We start from the raw sequence: 27456 nt of genomic DNA on the forward strand, positions 1-27456 counted from the left end.
CTTGGGCAAGCCACTTAATCCCATTTGCCTTGCAAAAACCTAAAAACAAAACAAAACAAAACAAAAATAGAGATATTCAGACCTCTTTAGAGAAGGAGAGAGGTTCACTTTCAGAATGGGCTCTCATCCTGTCTGGACACCCATCTACTTAAGTAATGGTTTAACACATTGCACTAAATTCTTACCAGAGAAAGATGGTTTGCCTTCTGTAGTTTTGAGATATTTGTGACTCCTTAATTCTTTTTCCAGCCATGTGCTGCTCTATTCTCTATATTCCCCAGAGAGTAAAAGACTTTAACCTCATCTACATCACATGGACTCTGAATGAGATCGTACTCTTGTCTGAGAGGTCATTCTGCTGAAGCCTGGAGAGAGGGAGGGAGGAAGGGGAGAGTATCAGAGAAAGGTCAGGAGAGAGAGACCCAGAGAGAGAAACAGAAAAACTTTATTTCCTGACAAACAATGATGGAAAATTTACTGCACGCATGATCCTCTATCATAGGACAAAGGTAAGTAAAACATGGACCTTACCCTCAGGGAACATATAGTTTAATGGGAAAGTCAAGATCTGTATTGAATAACTAGTCTAACTGGGAAAACCATGGTACATTCAATGAAAGTGGTTAATTCAAAATGATGAAAGAGTTCAGAGGAGTGATGAGTTCCTTCCTAGGACATGGTTGATTTGTTTCCTGGAATTGAGAGAAGAGGTGAAGGTAGAATGATGCATTGCAAAGATGGGTAAAGATGGAGATGCAAATGGTCATATTCCAGGGTAGGATCAGGGAGAATTTATTGATAGATCAAGAGTTGTTGATGGGAGGTTTTATGGTAGTAAATTATATGTAACTTGAATGATGGATTGGGAGTAGGGTCACAGGAAGGAATTAGATGATTTGACTTTTTGTTTTGTTTTTGTTTTTTTGTCTGGAAAGAACAGAAGGAAAGTTTCCAAATGCATGAAACTTTAATTTACTACCATATATTCATGCCTTTGGTCAACCTGTGCTTCCAGAAACCTTTTTTTTTAAAAAAGAGATTAGAAGAACTCAAGAAATGTTTGATTCAGATAAATGACATGAGACTAGACCAGATCATTATCTTTTACTGGAGTATGCACTAACTTGGGAGATTGTGGTAGGACCCAGTTACTTTATTAGTTTCAGCCTAGTCTCTCTTAGACTAGAATTTATGGAGATCATTCTTGTCTTATTTATTTTATATACCATTCAATGAATTTTCTAATACCTGAGACATACTACTATTCTCTTTCTTCACATAACCACTCCCTTTTCCTGTATACCAGGTTCACTCTCCCAACTACCATTGGCATTGACAGATTGAGTCTCCAGGGGGTGACTTTCTTCTCCTATTTAGGGTTCAAGGAAAAGGTAAACATGAGGGGCCAGAGTACTTAGATCTTATTCTGAAAGATTCCCATATGTATGTAAATCTATTTGGGATTCACATGTGGTATGGTTCACACATGTGGAAGGTAGGTGGCACAGTGGATAGAGCACCAGACTAGAGTTAGGAAGACTCCTTTTCCTAAGTTCAAATCTGGTCACAGACACTTATAGTATGTGACCCCAAGTAAGTCACCAATTTCCTCATCTAGAAAATGAGCTGCAGAAGAAAATGAAAATCACTCTAGTATCTTTGCCAAGAAAACACCAAATAGGGTCAGAAAGAGTTAGCATGACTGAAAAAATAGTTCATAGATTCAGAAAATTTGTAATTATGCAAGGGGGACCTTAACAACTATCTAATCTGACCTATACAGAAAGTAACTTCCACTATAAAGTGACCTAGAAACGGTTGTCCAATTTCTATGAGTAGATTTCTGAGGAATGGGAACCCCTCATTTCTCAAGGTGTCATTTTTTGATTTCATTTTTGTGCAGTTCCAAGCAATCCTTCTTATACTCAATTCTGACTCAGACTCCTGAGTTATCCATCCTTCCAGAGCCAAAGCTAATTAAGAGATTTCTTATCATCACACAGAACCAGGTCCTCAGTCACATCTGGTTGAAAGAGGTGCCCCAAAGTTCCATATTTTGGATGGAACTAGGCAGGAAAAATCTACACGTGTTCTGTATAACCAATTAGGAACAGCAAATCTGAGCATGCTCAAGGACTAGTCCCTTTTTAGGCAATCCCCCCCCATTAAGCCAGGGCAGCTGGGTGGCATAGCAGAGATAGAGCACTGGTCTTGGAGTCAGGCACTTGACTCTTACTAGCTGTGTGACCTTGGACAAGTCACTTAACCCTGATTGTCCTCCATCCAGGGCCATCTCTAGTCATCCTGATTCATATCTGGCCACTAGACCCAGATGATTCTGGAGGAGAAAGTGAAACTGGTGATTTAGCACAGCCTTCCCGCACTCTAATCCAATTCACGTGCTTGTCATGGTATCACCTCCCTGAGGTCAAGGTCTTCTTTGAGAATGAAACATCATCACATCATACAAATATGCTCCCACTCCACATTAATTCAACAAATCTCAAGCACAAATGAACTTTTGTCTTCCTACTTATCACAACACTTTCTTCATATTCAAATGAAATATGTGTAAAGCCCTTAGTATTGTACCTGGAATCTTTGTTGTTTAGCTAATAAATCATATCCAGCTCTTTATGACCCCATTTGGAGTTTTCTTAGCAAAGATAGTGGGGTGTTTTGCTAATTTCTTCTCTGGTTCATTTTTCAGATACAGAAACTGTGACAAACAGGGTTAAGTGACCTTCCCAAAGTCAAACAGCTAGTAAGTGTTTAAGGTCAGATTTGAACTCTGGGATTTGAGACTCCTCCACTCCAGGCTCTGTACTCTATCCACTATACCACCTAGCTGCCCCTTACTTGAAACACAGTTGGCATATATCATTTCTTCCTTCCTTCCTCCTTTCCTTCTTCCCCCTTTCTTCCTTTCTTCTTCGTTTCTCTTTGTTTCTTTGTTTCTTTTTTCCTTCCTTCCTTTTTTTTTTTTAGGTTTTTGCAAGGCAAATGGAATTAAGTGGCTTGCCCAAGGCCACACAGCTAGGTAATTATTAAGTGTCTGAGACCAGATTTGAACCCAGGTACTCCAGACTCCAAGGCCAGTGCTTTATCCACTATGCTACCTAGCCACCCTCTTTCCTTCCTTTCTTTCCTTCTTTTCTTTCTTTCTCTCCTTTCTTTCATTCTCTCTCTCCTTCTTTTCTTTCCTTCCTTCCTTCCTTCCTTCCTTCCTTCCTTCCTTCCTTCCTTCCTTCCTTTCTTCATTATTGATTCCACAGTGCTACAGAAAGATGTCTAGATTTGGCATCAGAGGATTGTTTTGAGTTTTGGTTCTATCATTTTCTACTGGTATGTCTGAGCAAGTCTCTTCCCTTCTTTGTACCTCAGGTTTCTCATCTGTAAAATGTGATGATTTGACTAGATGAACCTCTGATATCCTTTCAGTTCTAAATGTATGATTCTTGTGAATGGTATGAGAACTCAACCAGGTCTCTTTTGACCTGACTTAGTTTTTTTTTTTCTGACTTAGTGTTGATGTTTCTGATTCAACCCATGGCCTTCCCCTTTTAATTCAGTCAATCAACCCTGTACCACTTGACCTTGGAATTATCATTGTCCTCATGAACTGACTTATTTCTGGGATGGAAGCCCAGTAATTGTTTTGGTTATGGTTCAAAGGATCAACCAGTTTCTACCCCAGCCTGAAGTAATTTATCCTGTGAAAATGTCCGAGACTAATCTCCCCTGTCGATTTTTATGAGCAAGAAAGATAAGGGATAACTGGGGACAGCCAAAGTGTACTTGGCCTCTGATCTTTTCCATTTTTCACATGAACAGTAAGTTTAGAGATGGGAAATGGGTCAGGACAGGGTGTGTGGGAAGGAATTGGGGAAAAACTGAATATTTTAATAGAAGTGGGTGGGTGGGGGTTAGATAGCTATTTTCCAATATCTAAAGGACTATCCCAAAGAAGAGGAAATAATCTTGTTCTGTATTGCTCCAAAAGGTAAAAGTAGGGCCAAGGGATGGAAGTTTCAGGGAGATTAATTTTGGCCCAGGATAAAGATCTTTCTGGCAATGAGAGCTATCCTATATTGGTATGGGTGGCCATATAAAGTAATAAGGTTCAAGTAGAGGGTGATCAAGGATTCTAAAGAGAAGTAGGGGAAAGTTAGATAGGAAGATCTCAAAGGTCCATTTGTAACCTTAAATTCTCTGGTTCTATTGAAAGATAACAAATTTAGAATTAGTAAATGATTTAGGATCATATAAATGTAGTTGGAAGTTACCTCAAAGGCTATCTAGTTCAACCCTCAACCCTCAACATGTCGCAGATGGAAAAAAGTGAGGCTAAGAGAAATTAAATGACTTGTTGAAGGTCACAGAGGTAGTAAAACAAATGCCAGAGGTGGCGTTTGAGACTAAACTGCCTCCCTCATGAGTTATGCCAAGTTGGAGCCAGCAATAACAATTCAGATGATGTGTTTGGTATACATTTTAGAATCATGATAGGAGCTGTATGATACTCAAATGGCATAGAGACTACTATATTGATTTGAGTTTTTATAATACTAACTTCTCAAATGACTTTTCAAATGAGAGCTCAAATGGGTTCAGCCTCCCTATTTCCTGACTCCAGTTAACAGGGAATAATTATTCCTCTCCAGAAATTATCTCCTGGGTGTCATTGTGCTTTCATGTCTTCTCTTTAATAATGAGCTTGGAGATGAGTAGACCAAGAATCCATTTATCCAATGAAATGGTACAAGAAGTTAAGAAGAGATTGATGGGGAGGAGCAGAGGTGGAAAAATTAGGAATCATAGGATTTAGAGGCAGAAAGAAACTGAGACCTCTTAGTTTAATTCTCATTCTTTATAGAAGACCAAATCAACGCAGAGAGAAAGAGGTGGGGGGTGGGGGTGGAGAGAGAGAGAGAGAGAGAGAGAGAGAGAGAGAGAGAGAGAGAGAGAGAGAGAGAAAATGACTTATCTATAGACATACAGGGAATGAGGATCAGTTTGGGAGTTCAAACTCACATTTCACTCCAAATCCAGTGCTCTTTCTCCTATAACTGGCATTTAAATAACCCTTTATGATTACCAAGTTTTTGCAGATATCTTTTTTTTTTTTGCTGTTCACAGCAACCTTAAGAAATGGGTATTAGAAATATATATATATATATATATATATGTTAATTATATATCCATTGGGGAAAACAAGACATATATATAATCTATTACATATATATTATATATATTACATATATATTATATATAATATATTACATATATAATATATATCTATATTACATCCATTGGGGGAAAACAAGACTTAAAGAAGAGTGATTTTAAAAGCTCTTAGAAGACTTACTAAGTAATAACCTCCCACCTCCATCACAGTACATTGTTGTTGTTTCTGTAAAAGTCCATTTTATTTATTTGTGAACATGTCTCTTTCAAGTAAAATGGAAGCTCCTTGAAGGCAGAGCTTGTATATTTTTGGTCACTGTATCTCCAACACCTAAAATAGCACCTGGCAATAACAACAGGTAGTATTTCCAAAATGCTTTAAGATTGGCAAAGCACTTTACATATATTTTCTCAAAGGAATCTCACAACAACCCTTGGAGATGGATGCTATCATTCCCATTTTACAGATTTAAAAAAAAGCCTGAAATAGAGATTAAGTGATTTGCCTAGGGTCATACAAATAGTAAATATTTGATGCAGGATTAGAATTCAGATATTCCTAGTACAAATGTCATCTAACTTTTACATAAAATATAGTTTAATAATTGTTTGGAGATTGATTTGGCTCAAGTCCCTTGACTTGTAAGTGGGACAGGTCAAACTTCAACCCAGGACTCCTTCCTGAAAAAACAATTCCTCTTTCTATTGTTCTGCTTTGCAGCCATCATCTAACTTTTTTTGAGAAAGCATGGAGGGTTGGACAAATCCTTAAACCTGGAAGAGAGTGATAAAAAAAACTCCCCAGAAAAAGATGCTTTTGGAAAAGACAACCCAGCTAGCTTAATTTAAACATGAGAGAAACCATTTGAAACAAAAAGTGGCAACAAACCTACTTAGCATCAAGAAAAGCTAATGAGAAAGAACAGCTGTTTCCTGCCTTCTGGAATCACTTCCCAGATTTCTTTCAAATGGGTAATGGGACCTTTCATTATCACCCATTCAATAAGTCAGGTGGAATTAAAATTGCTAGTTTTTCCCCCTTAAAAGATTAATCTGAATTTTAATGTTAACTACCTTCTCCTCTTTCATTTATCTGAACTAGCTTTTGATTAAATACATTGGGCTAAATGCTGCATGCTAATTACTTCAAGAGACTAACTTTGAAGCTTAGAGATTACCTTGAATGATTGTTACCAAGTATACAATTTTTCTTTACTTCATTTCTCCTTGTTAATTTGAAATTCCCTTGACTTGTACATGGGTGATGGTCTTGACATACCTTGGGTCGATATAGTTTTGAATCTTTCCATTCATGGAAATGAGATTCTTGGAGTCCTCCATTCTTTTTCACCTCTTTATATGATCAGTCGGTCAGCAAGCATTGGGAGCTAGGTGGCATGGTGGACAGAGCTCTAGCCTTGGAGTCAGGAGTATGGGAGTTTGAATCCAATCTTAGATTCTTGACACTTTCTAGCTGTGGGACCTTGGGAAAGCCACTTAACCCTGATTGCCTCCCATCCAGGATCATCTCCAACCTTCCTGATCCATATCTGACCACTGGACCCAGATGGCTCTGGAGGAGAAAGTGAGGCTGGTGACTTAGCTCAGCCCACCCTCCCCAATCCAATTCATGTACTTGTCATGGCATCACCTCTGTGATGTCATGGAAATCTTCTTTGAAAATGAAGGACAAGAATTATTTATTATTATTAATGTTACTATTATTATTATTATTAAAATGCTTACCATGTGTCATAGGGATACAAATGCTGAGTGCTGGGGATACAAATAAAGGCAAAAACATAGTTTCTGCTCCACAAGAACTCATATTTCAATGGGAGGGTTATACAACATAGAATTGCAATTATGTGTTTAGAGGGAATGGCAGATAATTTCAGAGGGAAGGCAGGTGCATACGTGTGCTAGATGGGTTAGGAGAAGCAGGAAAGTTTTCCTGAAGAAGTTGCGCTTTGAGATGAGAATTGGAAAAAAAGACTGGAAAATGAGGAGATGAGGGAGGAGAACCTTCCTACCATGGGGGACCATCAATGATAAGGCATAGTGTATAGAGATGGAGAGTTCTATGTCAGGTATGAAAAAGCTGGGAGGACGGGGTCAATGGAATGCAGGCTATGTGGAAGGGTTAAAGTATAAGAAGACTAGAAAGCTGGGGTCAGGTTGTAAAGGAATTTCATACTAAATAGAGCATATTATATTTGTTCCTGTATGTAATAAGCAGTCATTAGAGTTTATGCAATTGGGGTGGTAGTGTGTGAAACGATCAAATAATGTGGTATACATCTGTGATGTGAGCTGGAACTAGGGCCAGAGAATAACTGGTGTATCTAGGGATGGGTCCTGAAATTATGTGCTCTGAGTGGCTGAAGAAACTGCTCAAAGGTGAGCAACCAAACCAATTAGCCATTTTTCCTTTTCCAAAGAGAAAAAAACCCCAACTCTGGTACCCTTCCCCCCAAAAGCTCCTTTTGGCCCTTTTTTAACCCTTCTCAACTTCCTTTGTGAATTTGGGGCAAATGATGTCCAGTAGGACTGTTAAGTCAGCCATGAGTTTGACTGTGTGAGAGATTTAATTATAAAATCATACTGTGGAGACCCTAAGTAAAGCTGTAAATGTTTGTTTGTCACTGAATGAGTTGTGCCATAATTGTCCACATGTCATATTCCTGAACTTAAAGAGGGGGCCCACCTTGTCAAATTGTAAGGGACCTTATTAATTCCTTAGGATATAAATACATGTAGCATGGAATGAGTATTAAATAGCTTACCAGCCTAATCATAGACTGAACTGACACCCCCCCCACCAATTAAAATGGTCCCAGTTCAATTCAATGCATTGAGAATTTATTAGTTGCTTATTATGTTTCTAATATTGTGCTATATACTAGAGATATCATGTTTAAAAATAAAATAGTCTCTGCCCTCAAAACACTTATACTCTACAGAAGAACATATCCACATGCAGCAAATGCAAATTAGCTTTGGAGGGAGAAAAGAAGCATTGGTTAAGGTTATCTAGTGGGAGATACCCTTACCCTGATCCTTGAAAGGAAATAAGGGCTTCTAAGAGGTGGAGAGAAGGAAGAGCATTTAAGTTGTAACCAATCTGAAGAATTCTTCAATTAATCTCCCCCTCCATCCCAAGGCAGGGAGGATGGTGTGTGTAAAAGCAGAGAGGTGAGAAATGGGTTGTTTTCTCTGTGGAAAGTATTCAAGTGGACCCATTTGTCTGGAACACAGAGAGTATGAGAGGAAGTAATGTCTGGAGAGAAAGCTTGGAGACAGATCATAAAGTGCCCCTCTAGGGCTTCCTTGCAACCAGGGACTATTCTATTTTTTCTAACTTTCTATCTTCAGCCCTTAGCCTAGTCAATGGAAGGTGCTTAATAAAGAGCTTATTGATGTGATTTCATTAGACTTGGAGTTTTTACCACTGAAGCTACACCCCTCAAAGTCTACCTTTGAAGTGGGAGACAGAGATACCTGTTCATTCTTCACCAAAAGAAGATTATGAAAAAGTCTTTGTCCTTCCTGTCTGCCCACAGACATAGGGTCATAGGTTGGCATGTACCAAAACAGGCCTGGGAAATGTGCCTCTCAGGGAACTGGACTCAGGGGACCATAGGAAGGCAGATTCCAACCTTATCAGGAACAGTTGGGTATGGCATATTTTTATTTGCAAGTATCTCTGAGAAAAATATAATTCAGGAAATGAAATGTGTGTGTGTTTAGGTTCCTCTGTCATAGGCAGCACAGAAAGAGGTGAATGGATGGGAATCACCCTGCTGACCTTGGCAAAGCTAAAGATTAGCACCATCTCATCACTCAGGTGCTATAAGTGAGGTCCTCACCATCTCCCAAACAACTCTCCACCCCCAGTTGATTCCAATTTGCTGGTTTTATTCATTTTACAATGGTGCTGGGTTAGGGTGGGTTCAGGTAGTGTGTCTCATTTTCAGTTTATGTCCATGAGTTTAAATTTCTTTCTTTGCAGTGAGTCAGATGAAAACCCTGGAGAAAAAGGTTGTTTAGAGTGACTTCTCAGGTATACAGACAAGGAAAAACATTCATTTCTAAAACAGATTATTAAGAGTGAAAGGAGACTTAGGATGTAGCTTCTATAGCCTTTTGTAGGAGTGTGAAATATTGAATAGAATATTAGAACTTGAAGGATTGTAGGAAGCTTCTAGTCCAGGGGCTATGATGAACTTATTTTTTAAATAGCTATTTCAATATCATTTCAATTTTAATATTTAGATAACTATATTTCAGTACTGTGACCTTGGTAAATCCTATATATTTTATGCATTTTGGAACATTGGTCCATGATAAGGTTTGGAGACTTCACAACTACTGCCAGGAGACAGTGTGATTCAATGGAAAGAGTTTTGGATTTGGAGTTAGAGAATCTGGCTTCAAAATCTGGCTCATATTTACTTAACTTTTCCTCTGAAAAAGCCATTTTCTTTCTGAGTTCCTGTTTACTTATCTGAAAAATAAAAAGACTGGACTACATTTATGAAACAATCAATCAATTAATATTTATAGAGTTCCTACTATGTGTCAGAACTCTGTGATAAGCCCTGGGGATACAAAGAAAGGTACGAGACAGATCCTGACTTCAAGGAGCTTACAATCTAATAGGGAAACAATATATAAACATATATATATATATATATATATATAATATAGTATATATATATACAGAATTAGTCATATACAGTATAAATAAGAAATGATTATGAAAAGAGGAGGCACTAGAATTAAGAGGGATTGAGGAAGGCTTCCCACAGAAGGTGGATTTTTAATTGGGATTAAAAAAAAAGTCAAAAGTGTGTAGTCAGAGAGGAGGAAGGAGAGCATTCCAGGAATGGGAGGAGAAACAGTGAAAAAGAAGGAGAGGTTAGAGGGGTCTAGGAAGTGGAGAACTATGAGTGCCAAACAGAGCATTTTATATTTGTTCATGGAGGTAATAGGAAACCACTGGAGTTTATTGAGTAGGAGGAAAGTGTTTGACATGATCAGATTTGTGGTTTAAGAAAATCACCTTAGTGACTGAATGAAGGATGATTGGAGTAGGGAGCAACTTGAGGTTGGCTGACTCACCAGCAGGCTATTGCAATAATCAAGGCAGGAAGTGATGAGGACCTGCACCAGACTGGTGATCATATCAGAGGAGAGAAGAGGGACTATTGAAGAGATGTTGCAAAGATGAAAATGATTGCTCTTGGCACTAGCTTGGATATAATGGGGCAAGAGGTAGTGAGATATCCAGGATAGCTCCCAAGTTGTAAATCTGGGGGAGTGGGTAGATGGTGGTACCCTTTACATTGGCAGGACAGGTAAGGTGGGGGGATTAGGAAGACAGATGAGTTCTATTTTGAATATATTGAGCTTAAGATATCTATTTGACATCCAATTTAAGATATTTGAAAGGTCATTGGAAATGCAAGATTGGAGGTCAGCATTGAGATTAGAGAAGGAAAGGTAGATTTGAGAATCATCAGCACGGTAATGGTAATAAAATCCATGGGAGCTGATAACTAACAAATAAATAGAGGGAGAATAGAAAAGGGCCTGGGACAAAACCCTGAGGGATGTCTTCAATTAGAGGGTGTGATCTGGAGGAAAAATCAGCAAAGGAGATAGAGGAGTTATCTGCTAAGTTAGGAGGACAACTGGAAGAGAGTGGTGTTCCAAAAACCTAGAGAAAATCGAGTACCAAGGAAGAGAGAGTGATAAGCAGTGTCAAAGGATGCAGAGAGGACTGAGAAAAGGTCATTGGATTTGTCAACCAAGACATTAGTAATTTTGGAGGGAACAGTTTTACTGATGGGAGTAGGGTGGGAAGCCACATAGTAAGGGTTATGAAGACAGTGAGAAGAGAGGAAACAGAAGAATTTGATTACCAAGGGCAGAATAGATATAAGATGATGATTCGCAGGGATGAAGGCTCAAGTGTGGGTAATTTTCAGGAATGGGAAATAATGGGCATGTTTGTTGTTAGTAGAAAAGGGACTGTAGAAGCTTCTTGTACACAAGTATTAATGATCCAGGATCCACCTTCTCCTTTTACCGAGGAGAAACCTGGAGTCCAGAGAGCAGAGGCAACTTTCTAAATATCACATAGGTAATGAACAGAAATAGGAATCAAAATAGGATGTTCTTGGCACAAACCCAATGCTTTGTCATGTATTGATGGAAATGTTAAAGATAAATAAAAATGTGCCAATTATTTTATGATTTCCCCACTTTCCAACCTTTAGTTAAGATGCTAGTTTATTCATTTCAGATTTATTATCTATATTTTTTGCCCTATCTCTCAACTTCATGCTTTGTCTTTTTCCAGAACATGGTGCTGTCTGGCAAATCTGGCATCTGTCAACCCATTGAGATAGTAAAGGCAATGGCTCCAGAGACCAACAAATGCCCAATTTGAGATCCAAATTTCTGTAACTGAGTCATGAAGTTCTCTGGAATTATATATTAAACAATCAGTTTCTGTGGGAGGAAGCTATCTGGGGAAGGTTTTAGGAAACATTTAGCTTCATTCCCTGGGTTGGTGCCACTCAGGAATGTGAGGCTGGGAGCTACTGGTCCCTTTTCAAGTGTGTCTACAGCAAAGGATACTGGAAATGCAGTTGGCATATTCATTGTTCTGATTTTTCTGGAAGCTATGGGGTGCTAATAAAAAAAGAACACCAAGACCAGCTGAGATCAGTACTGTAGATAGGACCTGTTCCATGCTGACAAATAGGATCAAAGAAACTAGCAAATCACAAGTTATTAAAAAGGAGCTGTGTATCCTTGACTTTATTAGAAAGAGGAAATTGACTTTCAAAGTAGTTGCCATCCACGTGTCTCCACTAGTACTGGAGACCCCAGGGCAACAGCATCTATCTCTCCATGCTTGGGGACCCCAGGACTCATAGGACAATTTGCACTTTGATGAATTTAAAGTGCAGAGAACCATGAAGGTGAAACAGGAAAAAAGAAGTGAAACATAAATCTGAAAACTCTCATATAAGTGGAAATGTAACTCAGTCATTGTTGCTTCTGTACTCTTAGGAAGGGAAGATGGATTGTATTAAGTCAGCATAGAAAGAGCAAATGAGACCTCTATTGTTGGTGACAGCAAGTTGTGTTGGAAAGAGAAATAGGATAGATGGAAGTCCTGAGTTCAAATCCTGACTCAACCATATGGTATGCCTTTGGATAAGTGACTTTACCTTCTTTGTCCTCAGTTTACTTATCTATAAAAAGAGGGAGTTAGGTTAGATGACTTCTGAGGTCTCCAAGTTCTTAAACTCTGGTCCTTTGGCTGAAGGGGTAATATGTCTATTTTTTATATATTTATTTTATTTGTTTTCCAATTACATAAAATGAGAGTTTCTACCAATCATTTTTTTTATTTTTATTTTTAGGTATTTTTTTTTGCAAGGCAAATGGGGTGGCTTGCCAAGGCCACACAGCTGGGTAATCATTAAGTGTCTGAGACTGGATTTGAACCCAGGTACTCCTGACTCCAAGGCCAGTGCTTTATCCACTACGCCACCTAGCCGCCCTTACCAATCATTTTTTTGCAAGGTTTGAGTTTTACAATTTTTTCTCTCCCTCTCTTCCTTCCCTCCCTCTCCCCTCAACAGAAGGCAATCTGATGTAATCTTTACATTTGTATCTATGGTATGCATAGATTAAAATTGAATGTTTTATAAGAGAAAAAACATATCCAAAAGGAAGAAAGTAAACATTAGAGATAGCAAAAACATGTAATATATAAGACAACTTTAAAAATTGAAGACAATAAGCTTTGATCTTTGTTTGAATTCCACAGTTTCTTCTCTGGGTACAGATGGTTATTTTCCATTATAGATCCCCCAAAATTGTCCTTGATTATTGCACTGATGGGGTGAGCAAGTCCATCATGCTTGATCATCACCCCATGTTATCATTAGTGTGTACAATGTTCTTCTGCTTCTGCTCATCTCATTCAGCATCAACTATTCAAGTCTTTCCAGGCTTTTCTGAAATTCCATCCCTCATGATTTCTTATAGAACAGTAGTGTTCTCTCACATACATATACCACAATTTATTTAGCCATTCCCCAATTGATGGGCATCCCTTCAACTTCTAATTCTTTGCCACTACAAACAGAGCTTCTATGGATATTTTTGTACCTGTAGGATTTTTACCCTTTTTCATGATCTCTTCAGGATACAGACCTAGTTGAGATATTACTGGATCAAAGGGTGTGAACATTTTTATTGCCCTTTGGGCATAGGAATGCGTCCATTTTACTGTACCACATTTCTTCCGGAGAAGACAAAACAGTAGCCAAAGGCAAGGTTCACAGCAGATGTGAACTGTGATTGTGTAAATAAATGTAGGTAGGTGGTCTCAGTGTTTTTTTTTTTTAATATGATCCTGATTTTTGACATAGACATTTTCTTTCTTAAGGGTAACTTTCCTCTCTTCACTGAACACTTTAAAGCATAATTGGACAGATAAAATGTTTCTAATAATGCTTTAAAAAGTATGCTTTACTGTGCTTTTCCTCACATTACTGTACAATCAAGACTTGTTGGTATATTAGTAATTGAACTCTTTGGGTATAATTTTTTTTTTTTGTTTAATGGTATTTGCAGAAACCTCCTGGCCTTCTCTAGCGATGTGTGTATGCATGTATGTGTATGTATGCATGTGTGTGTGTGTGTGTGTGTGTGAGTATGTGTGTATGTGTGTGATGTAGACAGAGGATATTTATGTTTCTGAGAAGGTCTTGGTTTCTGTGCTCTAGACTGATGCTCCATGTGGAAACTAAGCTGAATTTGACCTCCTACCTGGCCCTGTACAATCTCTTATTCCTTTTGTCCATAGATACTGCTCCTAGGAAGGTTGTTCTGGGTTTCCAAGTATTTAGAGTCATGGCCTATGTCAAACTCCTCCACCCATTGTGACGAATGCTTTCCATTAGCAATCATGGCATCAGGTCAGTAACAGCCCAAAGGGAAAATGCCAGCTCACAAGGCTATTAATCCCCAGTGCAGTGTCTTTATCCCATGTACCATTTTTAATTAAGCCTAGATGGGCTTTCTTGCCTATTCCTCATGTCTCCTTTGCTGCTACAGGAAGCTGAATATTGTCCTGATGTTGTGCTGTTTCCAAGTTTAATTTCATTTAGGGTGGTGGAAAATTTTAGAGTCCGTCTTTGGCTTCTTCTACATCCATTTCAGTGTTTTTTTCCTATTTCCTGCCTCCCTTCAGGGGCCCAGTTTATTCTCTGGGTCATTTTCCAGAAGGGTCTTGTTCTCAATGAGCTGTTCACCACTAACTAAAGTGTTAGCTAATAACAGTTTAGGGTATAATGCCTCATATAAGATTCTTCTTCCAAACCTTAAAACTGGGATTTATGGACTTAATTTTTTGGATAACCATATTTCAATATATTTTTGTATTCCTGTGCATTTTTTAATTTCACATTTAAATTCAGCTCCCTTCTGAGAAGGGAGTACACAGGCTTCACCAGATTTCCAAAGTGATTCTGGATTTACAAAATTCTATCTTTCCTAATGAATGAATGAAAAGAACATTTTTTACAAACTTCCCATATGGTAGGTATTATGCTAAAAACAAAGAAAAAGAAAAATGCAGAATCTCTGCCCTTAAAAAACTTTTATTTTGTAATAGACTAGGGGAAAAAACCATAGAGGAATTGTGGCCAGGGAAGAGAAGTTTAGACTGGGGAGTAATGGTAATATTCAGTTGATCCACAGGATAATCAGTCAAAAGACTCTTTCCAAAAACAGTGCTGCCTTTGACTTGATTTCTGTGGCCACAACAAGAGAAAGAAAGCAAAGATGGTGGAAGGAATACCGATGGTAAAATGTCTTGGATGGTCATCTGACTAGGATATGAAACACAGTCTGACATGGATACAGTCAACCAGATACAATAGTCTAAACAAATTTATACTCACTTAGTAACAGTCAAGGTGGTAAAGCCATATGGCAGGAGTTGAGTAAACTGATGAATCTTAAAAGGAGGAATGCCAGGTACTCTGAAAGTTTGTATATTATATAGCGGAGAAAGCAGCAGGTCAGGAATCACAGAACTGAGTCCAAGTCCCAGCTGGGTCCTAACTTGTTACGTGACTTGTCACCTCTTGGAACATTGGTTTCCTCATCTCTACACAGATTTACAGATCATGAGCTTGAGGGGCCCTCAGAAGTCATCTAATGCAGTTTCCTAATTAGACAAAGAAACTGAGGCTTGCCAAAGGAGAGAGTGTGCTACTGTAGAAAGGACTTGGATTTAAACCCTCTCCTTTCTACTTACTACTTCATGATTCTGAGCAAATCCCTTAGCCCAAAAGCAAGTTGAGTATTGTAATCTGAAAAAATGAGGGTTTTGAACTAGATGACCTCTATGGTCCCTTCCAGTTTTAGGGATCCTGTTCTGTTCTCATTAGCACATGCAAAATGCTGTGAAATCCCCCATGATGGCACTTCTTGGGGCAGTGTATCATCAAGGAAATCAGGCAAATAAGTAGCATCTTATTTAGGGTACAGAAATATAGGGTGACACCTCTCCCTATTGAATATTTTCAGGGTTTCTAAAGGTGTGGAGTTATATGACTGGCCAAGGTGGGAGAGAGAATTGTTAGAAACTGACCATTTGTCAGTGGATATATTTGATGCCTTGCAATTATGTTTGTTTTCTGCAATGTTTGGCTCTTGGTACCTTAGAGAGAATGCTAGATTTGGGATCAGGAGAACTTGGTTCAAATCTTAGCTCTGCTATTTACCACCGTGTTTGGCACATCACTCTGATAACCTCAGTTTCCTCATCTGTAAAATAAAGGGACCAAACTAGATCATCTTTTGAGATCCTTCCTTAGTCTAAATTTGTGATCTAAACTGAAAAGTCACTCAACAGAACCAATTCTATATCATTTGGGTTGAAAGGGTGTCCTAGGTAAGCTTGTATCCTTTGAGCCTTTACTTATCACAGAATAAATATCTCAGCACCATGGAGAGTACCCTTGCTGACAGAAAAAAACTGTTTATAAAAAGGTCACATTAAAAACAAACCTCAGATTGCCCCTTCTTTCACAAATATTGCACCCTAGCTACTCCTTATCTTGTTCACCCCTAGTTTCATTTTTGTTCTGAGAAAAAAATGCAGCTGATTTCCCAGGGTTGCCAAAGTTTGGATAGCTGAACACTTCCCTCCTCTCCCTGGACTTTTGAGAATGGGATCTGGAAAATAAATAGACAAGTTTATGACTCTTTGATCTCCTGGTCTGTGTCCAAAGGAAGTTCATGGGGTCAAGTCAAGAGAAAGCCTCAGAGATGTTATAGTTTAGCCATTAACTCTTAGGCTCCTAATACTAGAGGGACCTTAGAATTCATCCAGACCCCCAAAACATACCAGACATCTTTGCTGTTGTTGTTTGCTTGTTTTTCACTATTTTTTCATCACCAAGAAATAGCAAGTTGCTGATAGAGTTCTAGCCTGCTCTACAGGGTGTTATAAAGATTTAGCATAGGCTTCTAGTTCACACACTGTCAGGATCAACAGAGAGAAGGGAAGAAACAAAAATAGCTTTTTTGTTTGCCTTTTTAAAACTAAGAACAGAAATGGACATAAGATTTGTTTGGCCAATGCTCTAGCCTTGTGAAGTTTTGTTTTTTTTCACATATCTTGATCTCTGGTTTCTCATTAGGGCAGCTAATTCACTACTCTAAAATGTCTTATGTTTTCTAGTCTCCTTGCCTTTGCTCATACATGGCTCTTGCCCAAGATGCTGTCCCCCCTTTAATGTTTCCTAAGTGTTTTATACATAGTATTTCATTTTCTCCTCTCAAAAAACTCTGCAAAGTGGGTATTCTCACTATCCCCATTTTACAGGTGTGGAAACAGGCTCAGAGCAGTTAAGCAAATTGTCTTGGGCTAGCTCAGTCAAGTGTTTGGGGCAGGATTGGGAACTTAGGGCTTCTTGATTCTATGTCTAATATTCTGTGCCCCCTGCCCATTTTATTTTATTTTATTATTTCATTAGGTTTTTTTTGCAAGGCAAATGGGGTTAAGTGGCTTGCCCAAGGTCACACAGCTAGGTAATCATTAAGGATCTGAGCTTGGATTTGAACTCAGTTCCTCCTGATTCCAGGGCTGGTGCTCCATCCACTGTGCCACCTAGCTGCCCCAAGACAATACATTTTTTTTTGGTTTTTGCAAGGCAAATGGGGTTAAGTGGCTTGTCCAAGGCCACACAGCTAGGTAATTATTAAGTGTCTGAGAACGGATTTGAACCCAGGTACTCCTGACTCCAGGATGTCACCTAGCCGCCCCTCCTCTGCCTATTTTAAAAGATGATGATGTTTGTCAATCATCCTTGAAGAAGACCATGACATCAGGGAGGTGATGCTACAGGGATATAGCAGGGCAGTGAAGTAGGAGGAAGTCAGGAGGCACGAGTCCTAATATTCTATTAGTGCTGTGGAATACCTTGGCTATGATGCTATATAATGAAAATAACAGAATGAAGATACTATATGCCTTTCCATGTGATGAACTCAATATGTGCCTGGCCTACCTTCACCAAGATTCATAGGATCATAGATTTAGATCTAGAAATGGACCTTGGAGACTCTATCTTCCAATCCTCTAATTTTTACAGATGAAGAAACTGAGGTTTTTATGTGACTTGCTTAAGGTCACACAGTTTTGGGATGTTGAACCAGAATTCTTTCTGAAGGCAGAGTACAATGCTTCCTTTCTAGCTAAGGGACAAATGAGATAATGATGCTAAAGTTTTTGGAAGTTGTCAAGTGCTATTTAAATGCAGCTGTATCCATCAATCAAAGACCACTTCTTAATTGGACTTTCTGATCCAAACTCCCCAGTCCTTCAAAGAGATTAATTGTCTTTTCAACTCACCCAAGTGCTCCTTGAAGACAGAGGCTAGGAGTCATGTCATTGCATCCTCTACAAAGCTTTGAAAGTGATAGTTTCTTGGTAAATGGATCTCAGATTTGGGATTTTAAAGATCATCTAATCCACATCCTTTCCCTGCCCTCCAGTTTTACAGATGGAGAAACTGAAGTCCCTAAAAGAAAAGTGAATTGTCTAAGGTCATATAGGAGTAAGTAAAAAATCTAGAATCTGAATCCAAGTCCTCAGAAGAGGTTAATTGGAAAATAATCTAATAGATAAAGATAAAGGATAAAAGAGCCTAACTGCAGAGTAGATAGCAAGGCCTCCTAATCAAGAAATAATTAGTTGTTGGTAAACAGAAAAGACTTTTTTTTATTAAATGCTTTTTATGGAATTATAGGATTCTGAGTTAGTGGATAAATTCTAGAGAGATGCCTAAGATATATAAGGTTAAGTAACTCACCCTAGATCCCACAGCTAGCAAATATAGGAAGACAGGATTTGTATCTTTCTGATGCTAAACCTCTCACTTTCCCATGTTCCCCCCTCTACAGAGATTTTCATGGGAATATAAACAAGAAATATAGATTCATTGAACATAAAGGAAAACTCCAATTTCAGACTCTCAATGGTTTATTTATTAGGGAAGAAAATGCATCTTTCAAAACAACTTTCCAGCTGAGTTATGAAAAGTTGCTCTCAGAGTTATTTCTCATTCCAACATCCCAGTACACAGTTTGAAAAGGAGGAATGCGGCTCTTGGTGTAGGCAATCAGGTAACTTTATACACCTCTAATTTATGATGCCTGACAAATTTATGGCCCTGCTGGTGGCTGAGTGTTGGGAACATCAGAAATGTTATTTGTACCAACATCATTTGACTCTAAGATTCAATCTGTATACAAAAAGACATTATATTCAGCAGCCTAGCTGGAATGGAGTGCTCAGTACCTGTGGAATAGCTCAAGTGAAATAAGACAGGACATAGTTTGACTAATTGTTTTTTCTCCTTCTGATTTCCTCCTTTACTTCTTGTTTCTGCCAGAATTCCTACTATTATAGGCAAAGAAATGTTTCTAAAGTTCTCAGGAAACTATTCAGTTGTTATAGTTGAATTTTTTCTATCCCCCATTGTCCACTCCCACTAAAAGAAATGGGGCACATGTGTTATCATGTATTAGAGTTCTTTTTGTGTGTTTTGCAGTGGTGTCAAATTCAAATAGACCACTAAGTCTTCACTCCTGACTGTACATTATATTTTTATTTTGTTAAATATTTCCGAATTATATTTTATTCACTCAGGGACTTCATATTTGATACCTTCTTAGACTGTTAGTAATAGAGGGGCAAGTCCCTCATTTTATGGAAACTTTTTATTTCTTCCAGGCATCAGCTTATCAGGTGTGTTCAATATTTATTTATTAAATACTGGTACTAATTTGGATGAGCCCAGGCTATTGATTTACCATTGTGGATTCAAAAACCTGGGAAAGACCTGTGATTTTAGATGAAGAGCAGGTAAAGAAGGTTGCTCTTTTGTTTATTCTCTTGTAAGAAGCTGGGGAGTTCTTTAAAATAAAGATTGGAACCTATAGTATGAGCCATTTGAGAACATGGCAGTTGGTTATAGTTCTGAGGCCTAGAGAATAAGAGTGGCAGAGGACTCAAGGGACGTGGGTTATATAAGATGGTAGTAATCTATAGAATTAGAGTTTTGTTGTTTAGTCAAATTCAGTTATGTCTGACTCTTTGTGACCCTATTCGGGGTTTTCTTGGCAGAGAAATTAGAGTGGTTTGCCATTTTCTTCTTTAGTTTATTTTACATTGAGGAAACTGAGGTAAATAAGGTTAAGTGACTTGCCCAAAGACATTCAGGTCTTCTTGACTTCAGGTCTGGCACTCTATCCACCATGTGAGAGCTAGAAGAAATTTTAAAGGTCATCTGGTCCATCCTCTTCTGGGTACAGATGGAAAAAATGAGACAGAGAAAAGTAATTGTCTTGTACAAGGTTTTATTGCTGAAAAGAATTCAAACTCAAGGCTTAGCCAGTATTCTTCCCACAATGCCTAATTACTTTCTGAGGTCAAGTACATTAAAGAGGGTAATAAATAGAAGAAAAGTAGTCTCTTAGGACTGTTTGACAAAGAATTCAATCCTCCCCAAATCTGAGATACTCAGAGGGGTCAGGTTACAGGATAATCCCTTATAATTTATTCCCAGATCAGAGAGACTTTCTAGAACTAGTGCCTCAATATTTCTGTGGTTAGAAGTTTTAATTTAGTAGGCAATAGGAACTATCAATGATTTTTAAGAGGATTAACATTAATCTATCTATCTATCATCTGTCTAAATGATTAAAAAAAGTCACATGATGACTTCCGGCTAGATCTAAGAGACTTTTGACTCCTTGGTCCCATATTCTTTCCATAATGCAATGGGGTCATGGGGTCACATGGCTTATAATTGTTTGATAGGATTTGAACTGTCTTCCTAACTGTAAGTTCCATTGCTCTACCCACTGTACCACTTTGCTGCCAGAATTCTTATACCAAATAATTTCTATAAGGTCAGAGTGGTTTCATTTCTATCTTTGTGTCACTAGGACCTATCACAGGGTCTTACACCCAATAGACACTTAATTCATGCTTGTTAAATTGTACTGAATTGAATGCTTTGGGGAAATTGTAAAAATAGATTACATATTGGTATAATATTGTCCCTTCTTTGTGATTCTCTCAGCAGAGTTCTATCAATATGAGATCCTCTGTCCCCCTTTCCCTGCTTAGGTTTCTTAGGACTGCATAGTTACAGTAACATAGGTTTTTGCTATGAATAGATTACAAAATTGTGTCCTTTAGACTTTCCAGAGCTATCAGGTAGAGGCTATTTTTCGGCTAGGTCAAAATTAGTGACCAATCAGTTTGTTGAAAGAAATCAGGCAAATGACCATTCAAAACAATCACAGAACTTTGCAATCTGAAGGGACCTTTGAGGTCTTCAAGTTGAATCTTTGTGAATTATTTCACAAAGGAGAAAACTAGTAGCTAACAAGGACTTAGTGATATGGTCACCATATCATTTAGTGATATGGACCAAAAAAGTAAGTGTGCTACACTGCTTTTGTGAGAAATATAGGTGTTTGGTTTCTATAGGGAGGAGGCTGTCTAAGATATTCATTACAAAGACTGGGGTCTTTCTGTATTCGTGAAAGTAAGGCAAAAGGGGCAATAAAGGAATTAACTCAAACCAATCACTGAACTAAATGAGACGCCCTCATCTGACATTAAGTTGCCTTACACTGGGGAGAAGGTCAAAAACTAACTCCAACTAGTTAAGGGTTGACCTAGATTCCTGACCTCTGCAAGAGTATTTGTATAATCAAGTCCATACATATTACTATACACTCCCCCTGTGACAACTGAGGCTCATTGTATAGATTAGATTGTAATCATGATGATTCAGACCAGTCAATGATTGACTCAGAGGGGAGGAGAAAGGTCTTTCAAATTGTACATCATTGGGACATTGTCCCAATTTAGGGACATTGTCCCAATTTTTCTTGCTAGAGGAGAGATATTCCTTTTCTGCAGAAAAGTTAATTTAAGCTATTTAAACACTACAGGCTTAGTTTTTATAATTATGAGCTCCATAACCATGAAAATATCGAGCTTCAAGGGATCTATAACTTACTTTAGCTTCCCTACTGGTGATATTTTGGCTAATGTCTTTATTATTCAGGTCTAGAGGAATTATTCATATATTCATTTTATGCAAAAGCATCATTAGACAATGAGCTTATTGCGGGCAAGAAGTGCTATTTGTCCTTCTTTGTATTCCCAACCCAGTGAATTGGCATATTGAAGGTGCTTAAGTATCTATTGACTTCTACCTATCTTTCCATTCTTATAATATTCATCTACTAGGGAAATATTCTAGCAACATTTTTGTAGCCTATTTTATTGTGGTTCAATTTAACTAGCATTTAAACTGTCTACTGTGTGCAAAGGACTACTTTAGGTTGTAGAGATTCAAAGATAAATATGAACAAGTGGTAACAAAACACTAAATCTTTCCACTTCAGGTATTTTCTCTGTCTCTGTCTGAGACCTAGAATGTTCTTCTATTTTGGCTTCCTTCAAGAACCAGATGAAATTCTACTTTCCATAGGAAGTTTTTCTAGATCATTCTTTATTCTAGAACCTTTTCTCTGCTAAGTTATCCACACCTAGCTTCTTTGTTTGTGGTAATTTGCATCTTTTCTCCCTGATTAGACTGTGATCTCCTTGAGGGCATGGACTGTCTTTTGCCTTTTTTTGTACCTATGGTACTTAGTACAGTGCTTAATACATACCACTGCTTAGTTAATAATTCATGTTGATGACTTTGATTTCCTTTTTAAATTGATATTTTATTTTTTCAAATATATGTTATGAAAATTTTTCAACATTCATCCATATACATATGTACATTTTTAAGTTACAAAATTTCCATCTTCCCTTCCCACCCCACTCCCCTCAGTAGCGAAGTCAGGTTAATATTGTACATACACATTTGTGTTAAACATGTGTATAGATTAGTCATTTTTGTATGAGGAATTAAGATTAAGGGAAAGAAATACATAAGAGATATTTTTTTAAAAAGTGAATGTAGTGTTCATCATATTCTGAAGGATTTTTTTTTGTGTTTTTTTTGTTTTGTTTTTTCTTCCTCTGGATGGGAAAAGCATTGTCCATAGTTGGTCTATTAGGGTTGTCCTAGCTCTCTCTCTACTGCTGAGAGGAGCTGCTTCCATCATGGTTGATCATCTCACAATGTTGTTGTGAATGTGTACATTGTTCTCTTGGTTCTACTCCCTTAGCTCAGCATCAGATCCTGTAATTCATTCCATGCTTCTCTAGAATCTGACCACTTAAAGTTTCTTATAGAACAATAGTATTGCATAATATTCATATACTATAACTTATTCAGCCATCCCCCAATCGATGGGCATCCCTCAATTTCCAGTTCTTTGCCACTTCAAAAAGAGCTGCTATGAATATTTTGGAACATGTGGGACTTTTCCCATTTTTTATGATTTCTTCTGGATATAGGCCTAGAATTGGAATTGCTGGGTCGAAGGGCATGAACAATTTTATTGCTCTTTGGGCATGGTTCCATATTACTCTCCAGAATAGTTGGATCCATTCACAACCCCACCAGCAGTGCATCAATGTCCCAATCCTCCCACAACTTCTCCAATCTTGATCATTTTCCCTTTTTATCATTTTAGTCAATCTGATAGGTATGAGATAATATCTCATAATTGTTTTAATTTGCGTTTCTCTCATCAATAATTATTTGGAGCATTTTTTCATAAGATTATATATAGCTTCAATTTCTTCATTTGAAAACTGTCTATTCCTGTCTTTTGAGATGAGTTTGATTTTCTAACTTATTAGCCATCAAGATTATTTATAGCACTTCTTTGTAAGAATTCAGAATTTTTTGCTTTTCCTTCTCTCTTCCTTAGACATGGTTACTCTGGGTCTCGTGTCATAGGAAAGTCTAACAGTAGCTAACATGTCTATAATAGCATCTTAAGTTGCTTTTATGGATTTTTTATATGATTCACACAACAGTTCTCTTAGTAGGGCCAGGACTTCTGATTCCATTTGGGAGATGATAAAAATGAAGTCCAGAGAAAGAAAGAAACTTTTGGGAAACATGCAGGCTGTTAGTGATTGAGCTGGGACAAGAAAGATAGATGGAATGAGCATGTATTACCCACCAGCCATTCTATTATCTATTGGGAGATGGAAGGGAGGTATAAGCATAAACCATCAAGGTTGAGATAATACCTTACCTTTAAGAAACTTATATTCTAATAGGGGAAGACAACATGCAAAAGGGGAATGGGAAGAGAGATGAAGATGAAGGCCAGAGATTGGGAAGTAGGTTAGGAGCAGACTTCCTGAGTCCTGTTCAGTGCCATAAGAAGCACGAACCTGGACAACAGGTGGCATGAACCTGGAAGCAGGATATTCTAATCTAATCCAGTAATCCAATCCCTTCCCCTCCTGGTAAAAATGAATGCTCTAAGGCCCTGAAGGAAGCCTGGAGGTGGACAGTAGGGCAAAAGTGAATGGCAGCTGAGGTTTCGCTGATCTGTCTTCCTCATGCTAATCTAATCCAACAGGTGGCCAATAACCCTCAGGATGGCTTTGGCAATGAGGTTAGCCACCACTCTAGGTTGGTACTTTTGGGTACAATTGCCTCCTTCCTTGCAGTGCAGGCAAGTCCCTTGGTACAGGGTCCTAGAATAGCAGGGGAGAGAGGGGCAAGGATAAAAAGCCACCTGGTTCTATTTTTGCCATCTCCTTCTTTCCTTAACAGTTTGAGGTTCTGTTTACTTGTAAAACCTGGGAGGAGGGATGGAAGGTTTGTTCTGATTTAAAATCTTGTCTCTTGACCTCCCCCAGTGGAGTATCATCAATACACGGTACATTGGGTCTTGTATCTAGCTTCACTGGTTCCCAAGCCTGAGCTTTTCATTTATCCAACTTGTCTCCTCTACACATTGTATATAGAAATAGACCTCAGGAGATAGTCCTAGATGAAATGTAATCTGTGATCTGGGCGTTAGTAGATAAGAGAGAGTCATGCTTTACTGGAATTTTATCTTGTCTGCTTTTTTTGGTAAAGCCTTTTTATCATTTCCTCTCTGTATGGATTTATTTTCCCCAACCTGTTTTTTTTTTCCTGGCTTTCCTTCTTTCTTGATTATATCTTGCTTGGTAGAACAGGAAATGTTTTTCAAAGCTGTCCTCCTCTGGAAAGCCTTTCCTGAGCGAATCCACCAGTCTCAAAGCAATCCTCTCTCCTGATGTTCCCCATTCCTTGTATGTGATGGCTTTGTCAGTTTGGAAAGCCTTTGCATTTTCATGGGTTCTTTCTTTCCTCTTTGAGGGCAGGGACCTGGACTTTAAGCCTTGCATTCACTTCCCTTTCTGCTCTTCTTATGCTGACAGTAGCCTACATTACTCCCCTTCAAACACTAACGGATTAGTCAAATTAGTCATCTCTCACCCTTGGGTCAGTGAACAAATTGTCCTCTCTCCGTACCTAGAATTCTCATACTCAGCATCCCTTCCTTTTGAATCTCTGGTCTCTAATGTAGCTCAGTCACTATTTTCTAAATGAGAACTTTCATAATTCTTTCAGTTACTATTGTTTCTTTCTGCTTCCCAAATTACTTTATATTTGTGTGTCTGTGTGTCTGTGTGTATCAACATCATCGATAATAAAAATTCATTAAGCATTTGCTATGGACCAGTTATTGTACTAACCACTCAGGATATAGATAAATAGAGAAAGACTGGCTCTGCCCTCAATGAGTTTTCATTCTAATAAGGAGCATTAAAAGAGAGCTGAAAAGGACAAGGCTGCTCATGGGGGGCATCGAAGCAAGATCTGGGTGGAGGAGGATGCACAGCATAGCTGGGAGGAGATTAAAGCATGGGTGACCTGTGTCCATCTTTAAAATTCAGACCCCAGAAGGAATGCACCAATGGGAGAAGGAGGCTAGGCTAGAATGTTCCAAGGTGAGAGAGCAACTGAGTCATGGAGGTAAATGCCAAAGGATTATAATAGGAGAGGCAAATGCAAACTACCATATTCATAGAAGATAATGGAGAGTGAAAATGGGACTGTAGGCCCATGCTTTTTTCTCCCCAGATAGATTGTAAGCTCCTTTAGGACAGAGGCTGTTTGGCTTTTGGTTTTTTGGTTCCTAATCAACATAGTAGGTGCTTAATAAATGCCTGTTGAATGAACAATTGATACAGTGAACCTTACGATCAGTATTATGGATTGTTATTTAGCAGTTTTTCAGTCTTTGTGACACCTTTTGAGATGTAAGGAAAAACTTCCTAACCCTTTTTGTTTTGTCATTTTCAATTGAGTCTGATTCTCCATGATCCCAATTAGGGTTTTTCTTGGCAAAGATACTGGAGTGGTTTGTCATTTTCATCTTCAACTCATCTTTACAGATGAGGAAACTGAGGCAAACAGGATAACATAGTTTGTCCAGGATAAAATAGTTTGTGAATGGCAGAGGTCCTGCAGCTACCCCAAGTATTAGGGGATCTGCGTTCAAATTATACCTCTGCCACTGACTGCATAACTTTGGAAAAATCATTCCACCGAGCCTCAGTTCCCTTGGATATACCATGAGAGGCTTGTTCAGGTGATGAAGTCTAAACTCTTTTTCTACTCTGAAACCTGAGATCCCATTGGCCTATGATCTAGTCTATTTCCAAAGAACTTTTGTCTGGGTTGGGTTAGTGAATATATTGCTTCCATCTAGTGACAGACCTTAGTATGACAAGCAGGATAACTTTTCATTAAAAGTACAGCTCTCAAGCTTTATGGTTTCAGGATTCCTATACATTCTTAAAAATTAATGAGGATCTCCTTTCAGTTCTTTCTTCTTCCCAAGAGCTTTTGCTTATATGTATTGTTTATTTTTTCTTTTCTTTTTTTAAAAACGATTTTATTTATTTTGAGTTTTACAATTTCCCCCCTAATCTTACTTCCCTCCCCCCACCCCTCATGGAAGGCAATTTGTCAGTCTTTACATTGTTTCCATGGTATAATATGTGTTATTTCTATTGATATTTGCCATACAAGAAATTTAATTATCTTAATATTATTATAAAAATAGTTTTGATTTCTGGGACCCCTTGAAAGGATCTTAGAGAACCACTGCATCAAAATATTCCCTTTAAATTGGACTCCAGGGATTTAAAGAGCAGTATTATGTCATGGAAAGAAGGCTAAATTTAGAGTCCATGACTCTGGGTTTCAATCTTTGTATTATTATTATAGTTATGGATGTTGACATTGCTATTATTACCACATGTTTTCTTGTAAGAATTATATCATTCTCTTGATCTCAGCTTTCCAACCTATAAAATGATAGATCTGGATTATTGATCTGTAAAATCCTTATTGTCTCTGTATCTATGATTCTATGAAGTCGGGGAGGGGACCAGGGGAGAATATCACAAATAAAGAAAATGTTTTTGGTTTGAAATCATGAACAATATGGCTAATCTGCTAAATAAATTGGAATTATCTGCTTGGCACCCCTCCATGCTGCCATCTATTCTATTTTCCCTCTATATTCAACTTTGTAGTTTACAAAGTACCTTCATATCCATTATCTTAATGGGATAGTTCTGTCAAAGCTATGTAAAACAGTAATTTATTATCCTCATTTTACAGGTGAGACTCAGGTCTAAAGATTCGCAGTGACAGCATTCAATTAATAATG

The 27456-nt window shown here is 38.1% G+C and overlaps 1 protein-coding gene across 2 annotated transcripts in view; it reads left to right on the forward strand.

Annotated features, from left to right (window-relative positions):
- Positions 1 to 370: 370 nt before the first annotated feature.
- Positions 371 to 27456, forward strand: part of SSUH2 (ssu-2 homolog) — a 171514-nt gene continuing 144428 nt past the window's right edge. The window contains exons 1-2 of one of the 2 annotated variants that reach the window (XM_074198670.1): positions 371 to 509; positions 12630 to 12792. The gene's annotated coding sequence lies outside the window, so the exon portion shown is untranslated. The remainder of the gene's footprint in view (positions 510 to 12629; positions 12793 to 27456) is intronic. The other variant, XM_074198669.1, reaches the window with a different exon arrangement.

This window comes from Macrotis lagotis, chromosome 8 (genome assembly GCF_037893015.1).
Source record: "Macrotis lagotis isolate mMagLag1 chromosome 8, bilby.v1.9.chrom.fasta, whole genome shotgun sequence".
Classification (NCBI taxonomy): domain Eukaryota; kingdom Metazoa; phylum Chordata; class Mammalia; order Peramelemorphia; family Peramelidae; genus Macrotis; species Macrotis lagotis.